This window comes from Zerene cesonia, chromosome 11 (genome assembly GCF_012273895.1).
Source record: "Zerene cesonia ecotype Mississippi chromosome 11, Zerene_cesonia_1.1, whole genome shotgun sequence".
NCBI classification, from domain to species: Eukaryota; Metazoa; Arthropoda; class Insecta; order Lepidoptera; family Pieridae; genus Zerene; species Zerene cesonia.
The window spans coordinates 8,657,222-8,665,860 of NC_052112.1; positions in this window are offsets into that span (position 1 = coordinate 8,657,222).

The following is an 8,639-nucleotide window of genomic DNA, read 5'->3' on the forward strand; positions in this document are numbered from 1 at the left end:
AACAATGCTTACAATTTTAGAACATCCAGGCATCAAACATGGCGTCTTCATTGTAAAAAAAAAACACAAAACAACGTTATATTACAGCTATTTCACTAAACACTTCGCGCAGCGCATCTTAGCACACGCGATATTTTAATCAATGATAAGAAAAGTCTGTTTGACCTAAAAATATACAACGCCTTTATCTACTAACTGAATTTACTTTGCCTATATCTTTTTCACTTTGTACCGGTTACACGCACAAAACTGTTGTAGCGTTTTATTTGACGTGACTGGAGTTGAGATGATAGTAATTTAATTGAACATGTTTTTATGAAGTTTTTACTATCGCAATATACTTATTATCATGTATTTGTTTGGTTGGTTATTATCATATACTGGTGGAATTGGCTGATTAATTAAAAACACTTTTAATTAGAGAGAGAAAAATTCGAAATTGAAAAATGACATTGCGAGGCAGTTTAATTTGTTCTTAAAATAAAACCAATTTTGACATCAACTGTTTTGAACAAAATTAATTTGATTATTTGTATTTAAAAAAAGTGTTTAAGAAGCAGTAAATAAAGTCTAGGTTGATAAGCAAGATTGCATGCATTATGAATTCTTAAAATAATGAAAAATGTGTATTATAACTATACCAACATAATTATGCTATTTTCTTAAATTCAAGTAGTTTTCCAATTTAATTTGCACTATAAACTATTTCGTTTTTTTTATCTAAGGTAGATCTTTATTAAATATATTAAATATTTAAATGACGCTCCTCCAATATTCGGAATAAAAATTAGGCGCCAAAAAATAAATTTCAAAATATATATAAAAGTGAGCGTTGCAATCTTCCTATCGCTCCAGCTCTTAGCTTACGCCACACCATGCCTTACGCTGTATATTTACTATTTGATAAGCAGAAGCGTTTTAGGTTAATCGGTGTAAGGTCGATTGACGCTACACGGAAGATATGACGATAAAGAATTTAATACAATTGAATATTTAAACTCTCAGCAAAAGATCTCCTGTGGATCATAAAGTCCTAGTACAAATAATTAATTGGTTCGATTATGTTCGAGAAAAAGCCTGCGCCTGGCGTATTATGTTGAATAAGGTGACAAAAAAAGACAATTACTTAATTACAGGGGTAGAAATGGTGATTCTTTGTTCGAAGCATTTGCTTGAATCGTAGTGCCAAGATTATGGACTTTTAGCAGTAATTCTAACCTTATCTTTATAGAGGAATGTCGTATTTTTCTAAACTGAGTGGAGACGACAATACAATACCGTAAATGAAAACTAAGTAGGGTAATAATATTTTAAAACAATAAATAATTTTGTCATCAATATTTATAAAATGCAATTTTCACGTAAATTGATTCGTACAAAAATAATTGATACTATTTAGAATAAATCACTAATTTTGAGAGAGAAGAGAGGCAACGGCACAACACCATTTGTAGGAGCGACCTACAGGTCTATTGGTTTGCCTGATTGTAAGCGATAACCACCGCCTATGAACATTTACAGAGCTAGAACGCAACGTATTTGCATCTGCAAATAAGGGATCATCATCATCATCATCATCATCATCATCATCAGCCTATATATGTTCCCACTGTTGGGACACAGGCCTCCTATGAGGGTTTAGGCCATAACGCTCCACCACGCTGGCCAAGTGCGGGTTGGCAGATGACGCATGTCGTCGAACTTTTTTTGATTCTTGGACATACCGGTTTCCTCACGAAATAAGGAATACCATAAAGGAGAGACAGAGAAGGGTGAGGAAAAGGATTAGCATTCGCCCAATATTTTACGCCACTCTTCAGTGGTAAAGTGGTACGTACCCTGGCTAGTCCAGTTCATGCCGAAGCACACTCGTCTCTCACATTAAAAACTTTGCTTTATCATCTGTCTCTTTTTATTGCATGACAAAGGGCCAATGAAAGATAGCTATTGAGTTTTGAACTTACTATAAAACTCATTCATTGGTAATAATCGCTCTTCCAATACAAATCGATAAAAAATTATGCTATAATAGTCTTGTTTGTTTCAACCTGCTCGAAAGTAAATTGGTTCTCAGTTTTCTGAGTTAAATAGTGCTATGATAAATGTCATTGCTTCAGAAATCTCTTCAATAAGTAATAATGCCTATTCAATATTTTATGTGATTACTAACTGTGAACAGCGGCGTAAGTCGCGTGGTACCCCTGTAAAAAGTAGCCTATGTGCTAATCCAGACTATAATCTATCTCTGTACCAAATTTCATTCAAGTACTGGTAAGGGTAAGGAAAGGATATGGGCCTCCGGCTCCCCCACTCACTGAACAAAACACAGAAGCATGCTACTAATTTACGCCGGTCTTCTGTGGAGTGTGGTACTTCCCCGGTGCGAGCTGGCCCTATTCGTGCCGAAGCGTGATTGACTCCCACATATATATTTTCATAGTATTATATTATCTGTGTTAGTATAAGTAATTTCGGCATGAAAGTTTTGATAGTTCATCATTATTCAATATCTGCAATGCAAATCACTACGTAAACACGAACGACCTCGCACACCTGAAGCACACACACCCACTTAGTGCTCCTTCTTCGATTCCTCATAAAGTTTACTTGCACGGTCCTAAATAAATCAGGCCAGCCAATTTCCCTCTATTGACAGCCTCTTAGTCAAACGAGATTGTTCGGCAAAGTATAGGTATTACCTTCTTTACGTCACCGTTACATAATCTGGGAGAATGATTAAAAGATCGTTTACGAAACAAGTTCGGATTTTTCTCGATATATTGCTTCTTATGTGATTTTTATTTTTTGTCAGTGAATAATATACAATTTGACACCAACTCAACAAAGTCTTTAAGGTATATCTTATGAAAATCACAACTCATATTCTGTTTATTCCTACATATTTTTAAATAATTAAAGCTACGAATAGAAAGTAATGATATCAAAAAATTTCAACTTAAAATGCTGTTATCTATTCATGTTTCTTCGTGTAAAATGGTACACAATCCAATGAAATATCAAAACTGTCCGGTCGTTCTGAATTATTGAATGAGTTTAAAGTTTATTATTCACTATAGAAAACGATCCTGAAATAGATGTAAAAATCTCACAATCCCTTTGAAAGTTCATCAAAAGCGAGCTTTCCATAGATAATTTAATGCGATTGAAAGATGTAAGGTTCAATTTACATTAACCGACGGGAAATCGTGTCGTGACAGTCCCGCGACCATTTAATCTATTTGGGAGTTCCGTGCACCACTCACGTTTCGTTCGATAAAAAGTTTTCGCATGCTGAAATGGATTAGCTGTTTGGGGATAAATTTTACTCGTAATATTTTTTTTTACTCATGAACATACTGGGCTAAATTCTGGGATGAATTTCAGAGCAGAATGAGTGATTTATTTCCCATGTAATAAAATAAAAAGACTCATAATTGTATTGTACATATTGGCTACTGTTATTTTGACGTGACAACGTCTTAAATTAGGTTGCGGCTCGGAGTCACTCATGAAAAAGTGTAACGCCCGGTAACGTTACGATAAGTCACCGAACTATGATCGGTCCGCCGCGCGCGCAGCACTAGAGAATTAGGCGCAGTGAATCGGCGCGTCCTTGTGTCTCTGTCTCTGTCTTTCTCGAGCGTTCTTCGCGTTGGAAAAAAAGACGTTGTCACGTAAAATCTTCGCCCGTAAAACCGACTTTACAGGCAACCATTTTTTTGAGATAACTTTTCCAAATTCTATATGCCTTTGATTCATTTACTTGACCACCTTATTCTCTCATTGTATTAACTACAGATACATTATGAAAGACACATTACGTATTTTCCACAATTAGGTAATATTGGACCGACTTCAAAATAGAAGGAAATTATCAATTAGAGTGTATTTTTGTTGCTGTATTTGCTACCTCATAACTTTTTTCCAGATGCACTGATTTTTATGATTCTTTTATTATTTGAAAGCAGATGTCATGTTGTCCCAATTGGTGGTTAAATTTGGTCTAGTTAAGATATTTTTTTTTATTTCTTAAAAATGTATGTTAGTCTATAGAGTTCTCGTCTCTGTCTTATTTCCTTTGCTTATTATACCAGCTTTGAAATCTAAAGCATTCGTGTACGCAGGTACTAAGCTTAGTATAAAGATTGAGCACTATCTATTGGGGTCAACGATCCAGCTAGCGTACTATAAGTCACTGCACGTCAATTACTAATATTACATTCTAACGACCCCTGTTCACTAGAGGAATGTCTTTTAAACTTGAGTCTACAATAATTACATGTAATGCATGTTATATTTATAACCGACTTCAAAAAGGAGGCTATTATGCATTTACACATTTAGGTATGGACACAGGCTACGTCATAAAGATATCTCTTACCTAATTAAGTATTCAAATTAAATATTCCAAATATTCGGCTAGTTTCTTAGGTTTATGCTTTATAGATGAATTGTCATTATTATTAATTTTATACTTGTTAAATTCAATAAATTTATTCAATATATTTCAATATATTTATATTGAAATTTGAAGAATATTATAGAGACATAGATTAAAAAATCTTTTGAAATACAGTAAAAAGTATGATTAACCTACTTTCAGAATAACAGTACCTAGGTCATTTTGTTTATTTTATTACCTATGACTCTTTTTTACCATCCATTTGCAGTATGATTACTATTTTTTGTATAGGTACCCACTTATCTGTTATGATCTAAATAAAAAAGCTTTCAAACCATTATGTCAGCAGAATAAACTTTTTTATAACTGACAGATAAAAATGACTTTTAAAAAACTGAAGTGGCTACTAATCCGTTTTCGTGGAAGATATAGATTTGCTGCTCATGAGTCGAGTATTTTGTCTGTCCCAAATCACCTTCGTACCTTACTTCATACCTTACCATAAGAGTGACGGAGAATTCCTTCAGAATAAACTAGTAAACAAATGTCAAAAGACAGATTTACGCCACGTTTTTCCTACACAACAAACTGATTTCTTATGCCATTCATTGGCTGCAACTGTTGTAATACTGTGGAACTCGTTGCTAGTTGGATTATGATTTGCATCTTTTATAGTACAATTAAAGTGTTTCATAAATAAATAACTGAAATAAATTAAAGATTGCGAATAGTGCAACATTAATCTACTCTGTGGAGTCGTGCCTCCAAAGAGTAGATTAATGTTATACCGATACAAATCGAAATACATATTTTTTACACAATAAATATTATTTCATATAGTTGACATGTTGCTATTGCAGGGACACGTGCTTTAATGCTTAGCAGATGCTTCGCGTCATCGATTTTTTGTTGATTATATTATTTTTTTTTAATCAGCCATGACTGTCCCACTGCTGGGCTCTTTCCTCAGTCCACATCTCCCTATTGAGTGAAAGTTTGAACCAATCTTTACAATAAGTGTCTAGCTCGTCCCGCCATCTAACTTTATATTATTACAGATATAAAAAAGTAACGCCATATATAGATATTATAAGATACACACGTTATGTTTGTTAACTTAAAGAATATTTAAGAATAAACCTAACAGCCGAATCCGGCGAGCAGAAGCAAGCGCGACAATAAAATCAACAAAGTTATCCGAAGATTGTCGTGAAACATTGCCATCAAGGAATAAAATGCGGACCATAAAATTATGAATGGGAACGTATTAGATATGAAAACTTTATGGTCATCCATCACAATAAAGTTACGGTTTGTTTTCATTGTTATTTTACATTGTTAGTTTGTTATATTTTTACACATTGTACCTACAAGTATAAATAACTATATGTTATGTCGATCATCTGTTAAACTAATGATGTAGTAAAATTTAATACTAATGTGATAAATACGACAATGACTCTTTGTCTCTTCTTCACGCATAAACCACTGAAGCTGTTGGGATGAAATTTGGTATAGAAATAGTTTCAGACCCGAGATGTGGGGATAACTAGACTGAACTGAACTGAGACTGTGTATCGTTTCCCTTACTACGCGGGCGTAGCCGTGGGTGGTAAGCTAGTCCTGCTAATGTTATAAACGCGAAAGTTTGTAAGAATGTATGGATATTTGTTAATCTTTTACGCAAAAACCTCTGTTGAAATCTGTAAATTTGGTACAGAGATAAATTATAGTGTGTATTAACACATAGGCTCTAGTCTAGCCGGGTACTACGCGAGTGAAGTCGCAGCTTCCAGCTAAGTTAAATAAGAGAAGATTAGAACTCACTAAGTAAGAAGTGATATGATATACCGTTTTAAATATTAAATGCGGCAAGATTAAAAGATGCTTTATAAGTAATAGTGACTAAAACGTCTACTCTTTAAAAAGATTTAATTCGTACTGTCCAAAGGCTTTCTGCTGTTAAGAGTATAAGGGCTTTTGTATCACGTATCGTTATTTGAAGAGCGAGAACGGATGACCCACTTGTATTGTGCAGCGATAGAATTGCTATTGAAACGGAATGTTATTCCCATAATACCTTGATGTGAAAATTGTTAGACTACGGTCTTGGAGGCACTATATGCATTAAGAATTTTCTAGATTGATCTACTTAGATATTAAAATGTTCAATGGATATTTATAAGTATTGAGAATCTGATTGAATTGATAGCAATAGTATTTATTATTTACATAAACTGTATGAAATTACGATGTCTGACGGTTTATAACAGTACACAGTTAACAAATATCAGTATGTTTCGATATTAACAGTATAAAGGAGCATGCAGTAGTACAACGAGACAAACTCAATGTCGCGGTTGTCGCAGTTCCCAAATATCCTTAGATGGCGATAAGCAATTTCAACTAGTATATAAATAAAACAAAATAAACAAATAGTATATACAATTTTTACAAAGTCAGCCCTAAATAGTGTCCCGAACTAACAACGTTGCGTATACAGCTCGGGCTCGTTTTCCCGCGTCTCGCTCCTTCCCCCCGCACGATAAACTGTCTAATGGCTTTGAATGACTCTATGGATTCTAGACAATGGCTATACCATGTAATAATAACAAGTTATTAATCACACACTTATACCTAAGCAATTTTCAAATATTCACGCGTCAATAATATAAATTTTCTTTCAATCGGAATTCGTAAAAAATAATTCTCGGCAAAGAAAAAAATTGTGCCAGGTTAAAAAACTGATCAATGTGGAGACAAATTTCAAATTTTACATTACCAACTTCGCTGAATAAATCTTTATTTATTGCTGTTTGCGGACGCGGAGTCAAAGGAAATACATTTAACATTAGATATGTTGAAATTCATAAAAGTTTTAATGGCAGTCTTCATAGTATGTCGGGGGATGCGTCTTAGAAAAATTTAATGATATGTCGCTATGGGTATTAATTATAAGCATATCCTATGTTGCGTAAAGTTTTTCTATTCATATAATAGTGATTTGAAATGGATCTTTGAGTATGTGTTGATGCGTGATTGTAAACTGTAGTTAATATCTGTCTAACATTATTGTTTGTATAAAAATGTGTTCTTGTTGTTTTTCTTTTTATGTTTTACAGGTGAGGTTTTCATATGGTTGTTTCTACTAACTTTATATGGGACGGATGATTTTTAACCAATGATTGAGAAATCGCCACTTAAACTAATTTTATATAGTAATATATATACCTATATATATAATATAGATAAATGACGCTGTAGCATAGATAATGACTATATAATTACAATATTACTATCAGATATTATAATGAATAAGAAGTTTAATAGAAATGGATGGGCAAACAAACAAACGACATGTATAATATGCTTAGAATGTTTTCTTAACTAGTTAAAAGGGAAAGCGGATAATGAAAATGGAACGCAATTGCAGTCATCAATATTTCATACAATAATTTAATGAGTAAAAACCTCTTTTTAATTTATATCTACATTTATAGTGTTATCGAAGAGTGGAACCTCTTGACACAAGCATTTTTTGCTTACTACAAGTGTTCCAATAACAAATTATTTGAAGACAATTTGTTAAAGAAATAAATAATCATGATTATTTGAATACCAAAGCAGTTGTTTTCAGCCGTCCACCTATTACCTACATTGTGTTTGTTACGTAACAAATTTTTTAACACACTGGGAATCCGCATGCAAAAAGCTAACTTTTTGTGTCTGTCCAAGTGTAGATCCTGACCAAACGAGTGGAACCGGGGCATTGGCTAGTCTATTTTAATCGTATTTATAAACAACGCATCCCTAATATCCATAAGTTGGTTAAATTCAATAAAATGGTTCCATAAAGGCAATCCCGTGAAGTGTGTTGGGTCGAATAGCGGGAATTGGGATCGAAAAAGATCATATTATTGTAACCCAATAAATGGAACTAAATTGTTGAACCGTGCATCCATTTACATTGTTATTAGTAACAAGCCGCTTGCCCCGGCTCTCCCCGGATCAACGTTTTCCCGGGTCAACCCCGGGCTTGTTATTATAATAAATCGGCTCAGCAGTTTTTGCTTCTAGTGTTAGTTTACAAAGTCCATAATACGGTACCTTTATATATTAATAAATAAATGCTATGAATAAATCTAATACATTAACATGAGCTCGTTCATCTATATACTAGCTTTATAAAGTCACATTAAATTTTATGTATATCATTTATATTAAGGTTTCTTAAATA